The sequence below is a fragment of the Zeugodacus cucurbitae genome, chromosome 3, assembly GCF_028554725.1.
Source record: "Zeugodacus cucurbitae isolate PBARC_wt_2022May chromosome 3, idZeuCucr1.2, whole genome shotgun sequence".
NCBI lineage: Eukaryota > Metazoa > Arthropoda > Insecta > Diptera > Tephritidae > Zeugodacus > Zeugodacus cucurbitae.
Window position 1 is genome coordinate 42,135,923 of NC_071668.1, and position 14,161 is coordinate 42,150,083.

Below are 14,161 nucleotides of genomic sequence, written 5' to 3' on the forward strand. Positions count from 1 at the left end.
AGCCCCTGTAGTTAGCAGTGTGATTTCCTCCACAATTACTGCATTTTTTATTTGTATCCTTTTTTTAAGAGCACATTTTGAAGTTGGGTATAAATCACCACATACCACACAAACACTGCGTAGAGTGCAATAAGATTTGGTATGCCCATACTCTTGGCAGTTAGTGCATTGTACCGGATAATTTCTTTTATGAGTTTCTGCAACGGTAATTCTACGATGGAGTAAATATTTTAAGTTATATATTGGGTGTATTTCATTCTTTTTTAATGGATTAGAGTTTGGCAACAATTCAATTTTAAACATTGGTTGTGGTACTTTATTTCTATTGAAGATATTTACCACATTTTTAATTCCAAAGCCGCATTCTTCAAGGGCTTCTTTGATATCATAAGATTCTACCGAAGACTCAATGCCTTTTACAACAACAACTAGGCCTTTCGAGCTCTTCAGTTGATAAGAATAATAATTTTTGTTGTTATTTGATAAAAATTTCACTATATCCATAAAACTTTTCTCAGTGTAGGACTGTATTTTAGTTTCATCTATATTGCCTTTTTTCAAAGGCACTATATGAAAATTATTAGTACCTACAACTTCACTTAATTTAGCAACAAGTGCATTCGAGTTGCGCTCACGCAAATATATTGGCGGCGGTTTGGCATTAACGACTGTGGTGGTACCCTTCGCATCGTCTTCCAATCCATTGCTTAGTAAGGCAAATCTGTTGCCATTTAAATTTCCAGGCTTATTTGTATTAAGCGAGGCGGGTTGAAATTTTTTGGAATTTTCCGCTGTCTTGATAGGACTTAACTTTCTTTTTATGTTGACGTAGCGGTCAATTCCAATCTGGACAGATGGTCCTTTTCTTTGTAGTACATGCTCACCTCGCTTTGTGTTTTCCTTCGGTGTAACATTTGCTGGTACCTGCTTGCTAGTTGGTGTTTGCAGATTTGTTGTTGTGCACTTGTTTGTTTTTTCTCCTTCTGCTGATCCTCTCTGCTGTTCGACTGAGCGCTTCGATGACTCATCAACATCACCGTTGGCTCGTTTATTTGTTGGAGCAGATTTCGCAGGCTCAACAAAGCTGAAGTAGGCATTCAAAGAATGTTTATCCATAGGCAAAAATCGCATAAATCTCTCAATAGGCTGTCCGTCTTTTACGTATCTAACTATGAAAGTTAGTTGGTCAACGTGGGACAGATCTGGCGTAGAATCTACGCTAATAGAATAGTATTTTGCTGATTTAAGTTCTTTGACAATGGTTTTCAAAACTTGTTGTCCCATTAAATTAATAAATTCATTACAAATATTTGCCGATAAATATGATGTACTTCCTTTTCCACGATTTCCGGAGTTTTGTATGTGATCAGCAAGAAAAGGATCAAATTCACTAATCAGTTCTAAGCATCCCAAATAATTCCCATTATTTTGAAAAGCAAGACCTCTTGAAGCCAAAAATTTCACTACTGCAACAATCCTCCTTAGCACATTCTTCCAATATTTAATTTCTGTATTATATTGGGACTGCAACTCAGTATCAATTCGTCCAGTAGTTTTCATTCTTACAACACAATTCATCATAAATTCCCTGTACTGTAAACTGTTCTCATGCTCTATCAATAAGTTACTTATATGCTTACAATCTTTATTTCCATTAGGAGAACTTAAATTATGTCCAGCACCAGTAGTGGTATTAAATAGACGGTAGCAATAACAGTATACAGATTTCTTTGCTGGTGAATAAAGGAGCCATTTTCTTTGTAAAGACTCACCATTCGTCAATTTACGAGTAAAAATGTTTTTAGTTAAGTATCTAGTTTTCGTTTTACCCTTTGAATCTGGTAAACTTGTAGAAGTTTCAGAGAAGTCACTATTTATATTTTGGAAAAACTCTGGTCCTTTTCGAATCCAAATATCACGGACTTCTTCCGGTAAAATGTCTTCACAGTAAGTACCAGGGTCAGGAGACGCAGTTACATTCTCTAAGCTTGTAGTTATTAATTCACAGTGGCTTGAAGTCGATGATTCAGCATCTAATGTATGTTTGTCATTTTCGTCACATGTAACCTCTTTTTCCTGGAGACATTCAGAGGTACTTTTGTCTTGCGGTGATGAGAATGAATAATCCCTCGCCTTATTTGTTTCTTCAACCGTAAAAAACGAAGTGAGCTTTGGAAGTTTTTCCGTTGTTTCTTTTTGAGCTGTAACTTTTTTTCTTTTTTGTGAACCACTTAGATATGTTCTTTTCGACATAATGAAATTGTTCAAAAATGAACTGTGAAAAAAGTGTAATATGCCCGACAAAAATGTATGACAGAAATTGTCGGTCCTTCGGGGCCCCCTGTGACCTGGGGGCCCTGAGCACGGGCCCCGTGTGCCCTTATGGTGAAGACGGTAATGTGATTTGGGGCTCGCTGTTGGTTAGTACGTGACACGCAGTCGTGCGAGCAGGGCGTGTAGGGTACTACGGTCTGATCGGTTTGTGACACCGACGCGGGTATACGATCTTTTTACGTAAGTAGGTGTTAAAACATTTGGCGCGGGTATAGGAAGGTGAATGCAACGATTAGATATACAAATTCAACACGCCACAGTACTAGTAATGGATAAATAGAAAGAGTTCATTCGACATTAATAGAGATTTCATGATTTGTTGCCGTTTGCCGATTTGCCGTTTGTTCTGCTTTTTCCCGCATGGATAAGGAGGCGAAGCGAATGGGTCTGGAGGTGAATGAGGATAAAACGATATATCTCCTGTCATCAAGCAAACAGTCGGCGCATTCGCGTCTTGGCTCCCACGTCACTGTTGACAGTCATAACTTCGAGGTCGTAGATAATTTCGTATACCTGGGAACCAGCATCAACAACACGAACAATGTCAGCCTCGAAATCCAGCGCAGAATAACTCTTGCCAACAGGTGCTACTTTGGACTGAGTAGGCAATTGAACAGTAAAGTCCTCTCTCGACGAACCAAAATCAAGCTCTACAAGTCGCTTATCATTCCCGCCCTACTTTACGGTGCAGAAGCTTGGACGATGTCAACATCAGATGATACGACACTAGGACTTTTCGAGAGGAAAATTTTGCGCAAGATTTATGGTCCTCAGAACATTGGCAACGGCGAATACCGCAGACGATGGAACGATGAGCTGTACGAGTTATACGACGACATTGACATAGTTCAGCGAATAAAAAGACAGCGGCTACGCTGGCTAAGCTGGCTAGGTCATGTTGTCCGAATGGACGAAAACACTCCAGCCCTTGAAGTGTTCGATGCAGTACCCTCCGGAGGAAGGAGGGACCAGGTGGAGAGCAACCTGGTTACACTTGGGATCTCCAACTGGCGCCGAACTGCGAAGGAGAGAGAGAGGTGGCGCACTATCGTCGATTCGGCTATAACCGGCTAAACGGTTGCAACGCCAATCACACACATCACACACATGATGTTTAAAACAGGAATATAGTTTATTTAGTAATTTTGTAGCCATTATTAGAGTGGCTCAACAATATAATAATACAATCACTCAGTAACAGGCAAAAAACCTTATAATATTTTATTTAATAAAGAAACCCACGTAAACTTGAGAGACACATTAAAAAATGCTCAGGAAAAAATGTTAATTATAAAAAAAGGTTTACAAAAAACTATCATAAAGGGAAACTCATATATGAAAAATATATTGGTAAAGGAATAAATTAAATCCTAAACATAAAAAACAAATAGTTGCGAATGACTCCAATGTTTTATGCAAATCGTAAAGTAAAACGTTTTTGATTTTCCATAACAGGCCTTCATGCCAGACCTTATCGAACGCCTGAGCTACATCGAGAAAAATAGCTGAACAGTACTCTCTGTGCTCGAATGCCTTCCTGATTTCGTTTGTAATTCTATTCACTTGCTCTACTGTGCCATGTTTAGCACGAAACCCGAATTGGTGGGTTGGTATTATATTATTTTCGTGGAGGAAAGGAGACATTTTTGATAGTAAAACTTTTTCGAATATTTTGGAAAGACATGGTAAGAGACTTATTGGTCTGTAGGAAGACGGTTGTGTTAAGTCTTTTCCAGGTTTATCTATCATGATGATCTGCGACTTTTTCCACGAAATTGGGTAGTACCCGAAACCAAGAATTGCATTAAAGAGCAAAGAGAGCACTGATATAGCAATATTTGGCAATTCAATTAACATTTTTGGAGTAATATTATCGTGTCCTGAAGACTTTTTCGGATTTAGCTCTTTTAGGATCTTGGTAATATCATAAGTAGACGTCCTAATAGACACGATTGACTCGTTTGCAATATTGGGCAAAGTTGGCAACTTAAAGTTGTTTTTGGGCCATTGGGTTGAAATACCTTTTCTAGATGATTTGCAAAACAATTTGCCTTTTCCTCATTACTACGCGCCCAATTACCATTCGACTGTCTTATAGGCATGTTGGCTTTCCAAAGGGAGTTTTTCTTGCTAGAAAAGGATCAAATTCACTAATCAGTTCTAAGCATCCCAAATAATTCCCATTATTTTGAAAAGCAAGACCTCTTGAAGCCAAAAATTTCACTACTGCAACAATCCTCCTAAGCACATTCTTCCAATATTTAATTTCTGTATTATATTGGGACTGCAACTCAGTATCAATTCGTCCAGTAGTTTTCATTCTTACAACATAATTCATCATAAATTCCCTGTACTGTAAACTGTTCTCATGCTCTATCAATAAGTTACTTATATGCTTACAATCTTTATTTCCATTAGGAGAACTTAAATTATGTCCAGCACCAGTAGTGGTATTAAATAGACGGTAGCAATAACAGTATACAGATTTCTTTGCTGGTGAATAAAGGAGCCATTTTCTTTGTAAAGACTCACCATTCGTCAATTTACGAGTAAAAATGTTTTTAGTTAAGTATCTAGTTTTCGTTTTACCCTTTGAATCTGGTAAACTTGTAGAAGTTTCAGAGAAGTCACTATTTATATTTTGGAAAAACTCTGGTCCTTTTCGAATCCAAATATCACGGACTTCTTCCGGTAAAATGTCTTCACAGTAAGTACCAGGGTCAGGAGACGCAATTCTCTAAGCTTGTAGTTATTAATTCACAGTGGCTTGAAGTCGATGATTCAGCATCTAATGTATGTTTGTCATTTTCGTCACATGTAACCTCTTTTTCCTGGAGACATTCAGAGGTACTTTTGTCTTGCGGTGATGAGAATGAATAATCCCTCGCCTTATTTTTTTCTTCAACCGTAAAAAACGAAGTGAGCTTTGGAAGTTTTTCCGTTGTTTCTTTTTGAGCTGTAACTTTTTTTCTTTTTTGTGAACCACTTAAATATGTTCTTTTCGACATAATGAAATTGTTCAAAAATGAACTGTGAAAAAAGTGTAATATGCCCGACAAAAATGTATGACAGAAATTGTCGGTCCTTCGGGGCCCCCTGTGACCTGGGGGCCCTGAGCACGGGCCCCGTGTGCCCTTATGGTGAAGACGGTAATGTGATTTGGGGCTCGCTGTTGGTTAGTACGTGACACGCAGTCGTGCGAGCAAGGCGTGTAGGGTACTACGGTCTGATCGGTTTGTGACACCGACGCGGGTATACGATCTTTTTACGTAAGTCATATTTTTTTTATTATGAGAAATTATGTGTTATTTAAAAAAGAAAAATAGAAAAACGCGGTACAACTGCGCTGCTTGTGCCCAATATTTTTGTTTAAAGCATGCTGTTATGGTATGTTCCGACTGTTTTGAAAACTTTAACATTTAACTAAATTTATGTTACAATGGTCTCAAGATATGTGATTTTTAAGAATTAAAAGATATTTTTTTGTTTGTTTTCAGAATAAAAAGTTTTATGTTTGTTTTTCCTGGACTATAAGAAAAAATGAGACTTTTTAGGCTGTTTTGGAAAGACTGATAGTCATTAAAATAATAAATAATTTATGCTAATAGTTAATATTTTTGGTTTTATTACATCCTATAGTTCCTATAAAATAAAAAATATATAAACAGTTTTATAGAAAGAAAGGTAAGAGGAGACAAAGTCACGGTCTGTCACACCGTGCGCGGGTATAGGTGTTAAAACATTTGGCGCGGGTATAGGAAGGTGAATGCAACGATTAAATATACAAATTCAACACGCCACAGTACTAGTAATGGATAAATAGAAAGAGTTCATTCGACATTAATAGAGATTTCATGATTTGTTGCCGTTTGCCGATTTGCCGTTTGTTCTGCTTTTTCCCGCATGGATAAGGAGGCGAAGCGAATGGGTCTGGAGGTGAATGAGGATAAAACGATATATCTCCTGTCATCAAGCAAACAGTCGGCGCATTCGCGTCTTGGCTCCCACGTCACTGTTGACAGTCATAACTTCGAGGTCGTAGATAATTTCGTATACCTGGGAACCAGCATCAACAACACGAACAATGTCAGCCTCGAAATCCAGCGCAGAATAACTCTTGCCAACAGGTGCTACTTTGGACTGAGTAGGCAATTGAACAGTAAAGTCCTCTCTCGACGAACCAAAATCAAGCTCTACAAGTCGCTTATCATTCCCGTCCTACTTTACGGTGCAGAAGCTTGGACGATGTCAACATCAGATGAGACGACACTAGGAGTTTTCGAGAGGAAAATTTTGCGCAAGATTTATGGTCCTCAGAACATTGGCAACGGCGAATACCGCTGACGATGGAACGATGAGCTGTACGACTTATACGACGACATTGACATAGTTCAGCGAATAAAAAGACAGCGGCTACGCTGGCTAGGTCATGTTGTCCGAATGGACGAAAACACTCCAGCCCTGAAAGTGTTCGATGCAGTACCCGCCGGAGGAAGCCGAGGAAGGGGAAGGCCTCCACTCCGTTGGAGGGACCAGGTGGAGAGCAACCTGGTTACACTTGGGATCTCCAACTGGCGCCGAACTGCGAAGGAGAGAGAGAGGTGGCGCACTATCGTCGATTCGGCTATAACCGGCTAAACGGTTGCAACGCCAATCACACACATCACACACATGATGTTTAAAACAGGAATATAGTTTATTTAGTAATTTTGTAGCCATTATTAGAGTGGCTCAACAATATAATAATACAATCACTCAGTAACAGGCAAAAGACCTTATAATATTTTATTTAATAAAGAAACCCACGTAAACTTGAGAGACACATTAAAAAATGCTCAGAAAAAAATGTTAATTATAAAAAAGGTTTACAAAAAACTATCATAAAGGGAAACTCATATATGAAAAATATATTGGTAAAGGAATAAATTAAATCCTAAACATAAAAAACAAATAGTTGCGGAGGACTTAGGAAATAAAGTAAAAATACAAAATAGAAATAGAATAATACATAAAGATAATATTAAGGTCTAATTTTATTATCTTATAGGTACAATGAAGAAATTTTGACAGACTTCGTTGATTGTTTTATACATCAACAGCACAATATCAGACATAATCGACTACACTAGAGAAAACTACATACTTGAGGAAGAAGAAGATGCAGCAATATTCGAAAATTACGGATCAATATATGTACCCTTTAACAAATTTATCAATATTTGAAAACATAATAGAGAAATATAAAACTAATGAAGAAATAATGTCAATTCAAAATTCAAATGTGGACTTTAAAATACAAATAATAGGAACAACAAAAAATCGAAAATAACAGACCAAAAAGAGGCATTAATGAATTTGGTACAGTATGGAAATGGATTTCAGGTACCAGACCATGATGATTTTATGACAATAACAAAGAAAGTAAATGATCTAATTGAAAATAATAATAAACAATTTCCAACTAATTCACATATTTTTAAATCAATTGGGGAATTAACAGAAATAATAAAACAATTACAAGGCAGCTCGAACGTAAAAACTATTTTAAGACAAAGAAACAAACTATTAATTCCTGAACATGAAAACACAATAAATACAATTACATTATCAAATCTGGGAATTTTGAATCCCTTAATTTTACATAAGGCAGAAATCAAAGAAATAATAAGCAAGGAAAAAATTAGCGTAATAATATCAGATCTTATTGATGTTTCAGAATTTAAAATTGTATTATATTAAATATCCAAAAATACAAAATATTTGTAAACTATTTAAAGGTATACCCAGTTCAATTTTGTAACAAAGAGTTAAATAATGCATTTTGTATGATAAAAAGAAATACTACTTGTTTATCAGACATGTTAAATAATAAACATGCTAATTGAGCAAAGATTAATGAATCAATTAAAGTAATAAATATTGTAAAAGACGGTGCGATAATAGTTTCCGAAAAACATAATCATACAATAGAAGGAGTATATTTGATAATTTTGAAGACAATGTAATAATATATGATATAAAATATGAAAATCCCACTGGAAAAATTTTAAACTATATATGTACAAGAAGGTAAATTTAACCCATTTTTGTAAAAGAATATATTGAAACCACAAATATTGATTTAAGATTGGAAAACACTAATATGCTATCCCCAATAAAAAAGGAAATAAAAAGAAATCTTATTTGGTGGATATTTAGTACTTTATTATTGATAAGCATAATAGGTTATTTTATTAGCAATTGATAACTTACGGAATATACATTCGAAAACGGGATGCTTTTATTTAGAGGTGGGAGAGTTAACGCCACCAATGACTAACAGCACTTGGTATAAAATAAACAATAATTATTAATTGCACTATTAAGTCAATGTGTCAAATATGTCAATGACACACCGACAAGAATCAGACAGCACATTATCTAACACCTAGGTTCTGCACTTCCTAGAATGTAAGATGAAGTTCTATATCTAGGCTTAAGACAATAACTGTATAAAAGAATAATCAATAAAGAAATTCAGTTTCTCCATAACTCGAACACTTAAATTGGCAATAGCGTTTAGAAGCCCAAATTTCATACAAATTTCCTTCCCTAACTAGAATTTCTATATCTCGAAGTTCTCCATAACTCGAACTCTTGAAGAAGCAATATAGTGCAATTTCAGACAAATTTCCTTCCATAAATCGAACTTTTTGGTCAGGACATATTACAAAATTTAAAATTTTACTATCGAGGCAGAATTTTAAAAGAGTCCCTCTATATTGTACGGAGGCAAACAAAAATATGATATTACATATATGGATTGCATAAATCATCTAAGAAAGGCATGGGACATAAACGTCAAGAGCCAATAATAGCAAACTGCAACAAACAAAATTACAGAATACATGTTTTAACGTATATACAAAATACTTTATGCGAAGTTAATAAATAAAACGGTGTATAAATCTATATTTTACAGCTTTTTGAAAATTTATATGTTTTAATGAAAATTCTATAACTCGAAGTCTCTCTAACTCGAAGTTTTTTTGTGGATTATGGTGATTCGAGTTAGAGAAGTTCCACTGTATATATATTTGGTTCCACAAAGCCATGAGAAAGAAGATTAGCTGTGTTTTAATTTGAGATACACCGATCCTACCCCGTGTTATTATCCCTTTCAATGTTTATTATCGCTGTAACTTAATTAGAAATGTGTATTTCCATTTTGCCAATTATTTATACCAGTACTCTTTTATATTTATACCAGTTGGAAATTCAGTTATGCTATGACAACATTGTTACCAGTAGTATGAACTCTGTTTTCATTCAATGTCTCAATCCTTTCTTTGTTCTATTTTTCTTATAATTTTTTTAACTCTTCATTAGACTTTTTAACACAATTCTTTATTATAAAATCTATAGTTTTTGTTTTTATATGAATAGTATTTTAACAAGTTTTTTCTCTTGGGCTAAATTTTTATTTTCTTTGTCGGCTTTAATTAATCTCAAATGTTCATTCTAAGTTCCATGATGGTGTTCTTTTATGTCTGAGTTTACTGTCTTTATATATACTATAGTAGTATGCGTTTGAATATCCTGTTTCTTAAAAAAGAGGACCGCACTGTGTTTAGATCTGATTTTTAATCACTCTTATGCGAGTTTTTCATTATACTCTCAAAACAAAGTTGCTAAGAGTGTATAATAGTTTTGTTCACATAACGGTTGTTTGCAACACCCAAAACTAAACTATCTAACTCGTTTTAGGTTATATATACCATATATGATCAGGGTGAAGTTCAAATCCGGATGTCTGTCTGTCTGTTTCTTGGCACCACAGGAAGGTTGCTTTCGAAGATGGGCAAACCAATAAAGCTATATAAACCAAATTTTCTACAGTCGTTTATTTTAGTCACTCTTAATACAGTCCAAAAATTAAAGAAATCGGGTAATAACCACACCCACCTCCCATACAAAAGTTAGGTTGAAGTTAACTGACCAACGAAAAACGTCAGAAACACTGAGTTTTGCAGAAGAAATAGCAGAAAGAAACTGCACTCAGATCTTTTGATCTTTTAACAAAATGGAAAATGGGCGTGGTATCGCCCACTTATGGGTCCAATCTATCTATCTATATCAGGAACTACTCGACAGATTTCAATGAAATTCGGTATATAACATTTTCGTTGGTATATAACATTTTCATGACACCCTGATGACACGTGTGGAGAATGGATGAAATCGGTTTACAACCACGACAACATCCCATATAACTTAATTTTGAAGTCCATCTGATTCCTTCACTTTATAAGATGTACATAAAGTCATAACTTTCCCTAGCTCTCATATAATATTCCATGCAAAGGGTTTAGTTTGAAGAGGTCCAACTATTGCCCCATAATCCCCAATGGGGTAAAAACGTTTGAGATCTAACAGCAATGTTTTTTTTAATGAAGTGTAGTTATTATTATTAGTTAAACTCACCTGTATTTCTTAGTTTTGTAGTGAATCTCCTCCGCTCCCATTTCCTTCCACTTCCCACTCGATTAAATATCTGTACGTTGTCAGAGATATGTAAATTCCATCTTTATTAGCATATAACTGTAGGGTGGTGCCCAGTCTAGCACGTTCATCTGCTTCACAGTTTCCAGGAATATTACTGTGTGGAGTGTATCGTGAAAGATGATGTTAGTGTAACTATTGGCACCAAGCATTCTTTCACTATCTTCGATGATATTCTATGATACTTTAATGATTTTAAAGGAGATTGGCTATACGTAAGAATAAATATGTTTCTGATCGTTAAGACTATTTTTGACAGAAGCGGAAGGCTTTCTTTAATTGCAGTAATCTCCGCTTGGAAGACACTGGAATGATCTGGTAGCCGGGAGGCGTTTCTAGTATCTATTTGTTTGGAATAGACATCACCTCCTACTCGTTTGTCTCGTTTTGATCCGTCCGTGTAGATACTACTCTATGAATTTTTGTCCAACTTGCCCTTATCCCACTCCTCTCCAGGGAAGGGTATGTTTAGGTCCGAGTTTAGATTATTTTCTAAAGAATTATGAAAGTCCGTAATATTTGGTAGAAATGAGAACTTGCCGAGTATAGACTGTCCCTTATTGCAGCTTTGTTATAGGGAAAATTCTCTTAGTCTGAGTGTCTTCTGCTTACAATACGTTAACCCGTACTATATTTTCATTCAGTATATGTACATTCAATATAACGGTGATCGGAAAAAGAGTGTTTTTCTAGAACTCTCCATCGTGTTATTTTATCAGTTTTTCAGTTATTTCTGGATCTTCAGTTTTAAAAGCAGTTTTTTGAACGTGTAACCGACGTGCTATGGATTAACAATAAAGCAATAAGTGTGTTAACCAATGTGATTAATAAATACGTGTCAACTGACAATTAACAAATTTTTTTATAATTTTTCAGGAAAAATTAGTTTGTCGATGCTGCAAATCACAAAAATTTCTTTAACCACTTTTAAATTTCGCGTTTTCATTTATATTTATCTATTTAAGTTCTTATTAGTGATCTTGGAAGGCGGTTAAACATGTCTACGTCTCGTCATTTCAATCTGGACGTTCAAGTTTCTCAATTGCGAAACGTCAACACCTACTGATTCCAGTCAACTGTCAAAGATTGGTTGGTTTTGACGACTGTCATTGCCAATGAAAATATAGTTGGACATCTCTTGATCTCTAGTGTTAATAGCGGTTTTATACAGCCAAATAAATTAATCAATTTAAATTTATTTCGAGAAACCCATTTTTGCCGTTTATACTGCCGGTTACTCGATTTACGATCAGCTGTTATACATTTTTGTTTTTGCTTTTCAGTAGTAGTTGCCCAGCAAGTCATGGATACTGAAACTTCAACACATTCAAAGAAATTTTAATAACACCACTACATACACATAATGCAACAAAGGGCAAAATGGACATAACCATGCAACAAACAACACAACTCTTCTCTCGTACAGCACTCTGAATGAGAGAAAGAAACAACCAAAGATCTCGTGTGTTTGAACAAGTTTTGTTTCGAGCTATATCATGGCTGCTTGTGAAGTATTATTTTGCGTGTTTTATTTAAATCTGTGATCTGCAGCTTAATTAAAGTTTAAATTATTGAAGCACGCATTTTTAAATAAGTAAAACGTAAAATAAAAGTTTTCTAAAGCCCAAATATGGAATTGAAGAGGGTGATACAGTAATAGTTCATTGCACTGTCAACTCGAAGCACGCAATAGAAGCTACGCCAACAATGGTCAACATCAATGGCGAAACCATTGAATACGTAAAGAGTTGTTGAATATAATAATATTGTCTTACATTAAATTCTAATTAATTTTCCATGCAGATATTTCAAACCTCATACGACGCGTTAAAGGTACGCAACCTAATTGGTGTCACCCTTGGTAGCAGCGTAGAACTTTCGAAGCGATTGATGAATATATGCTGCAAGCAAATCCAGAACTATGGATGCAAACGCTGCTACATCGAACACAAATCATGTACACACCAGATATTAGGTTTAATGTCACTTTTTTACGTGAAATTAAACCTTTTGGTCAACACAAAATTGGAAAGAAGCAAGGCACGGGGAATTTAGGTCATTTTGTAACCGTTTATCATCGCGACGTGTGTCAACTGGGTTTTGCCAATGAGCAAGAGGGCAAAGCAAATGCAGTATTTTTGGACTTACCGGCACCTCAGTTGGCCGTGCCATTAGCAGCTAAAACACAAATTTAAGGGTAAATTTAAGTGATTGTTTGTGATCATAAAAATTTAAAAACTTCTTGTATGTTTAATTAGGAGGACTTTTTTGATTAATTTTCACCATGTATTGAGGAATCATAACGTTGTTGTATCGCTTTAAAAGGACATGGATTCAACGAAATTAGTTCAGTGGAAACACAACAGCAAGAGTATGGATGTTAAGACTAGAACGTTACCCGTGCTAGATTTAGAATTCCTGAAACATAAGGTAATTATTACCAACTTTTATGTTGTTAAAATTCAAATTTTACTTTATATTTTAAAGAAACCCTCCTCCCAGAAATTGGATGAATCTAGTACTAGTGAAATGAATGAAAGAACAGATCTTACAAAAACACCTAAAGAAACCAAAAGAGACCTCACATAATGTGCGCAGCTTACACTTCCAGGCCGCTTGGGGTATTAGACATTTGCCACTCTTCCTTCAGCCTTTGTCAGATAGCAAAAAATGTTCAACTATTCAATAAGTTTTACATATGTATATAGTGTAGTACGATAATACATGTATAAAGTAAATATAATAATAAACACCTAAATGGCATGATTTTTTCAATAAATATGAAATATAATTAATGATTTTGTTATTAAATTCTCAGTTGGAATTTTGGTAGAACTAACTGAAAATAGCTGTTATAGTTTCTGGGCTTTTGTGGTTCTCAGTACTGAAAGTGCACGTGGAGTTTTGGTTCGCAGTTTTGGGTCTTTCACCCGTAATGTGCGACAAGCGACGAGCGACATCTGTCAAATATTAAAATACACGCGTTCTTATGGGCACAGATTTTTTCATAACAGCACGACTACGCGACAACAGGCTTGTAGTTGTCATTGTCGCCAAAATAGAAATGTTTCTAATTTTGCCGACGACAATGGGCCGCTGTAGAGCTGCCACTAACATGTGAAATGTATAATTATTCAAAGTTCTCACAAGTATGACGTTATTTTGCCAGCAGACACGTAAAATAGCTTTGATATTTCATTTATAATAACAATCGATTATTTAAAACAAATAAATCGCCAATTTTTAAACTTTTTGTGTAAATAATTTAACTTTAAACTAAATATGT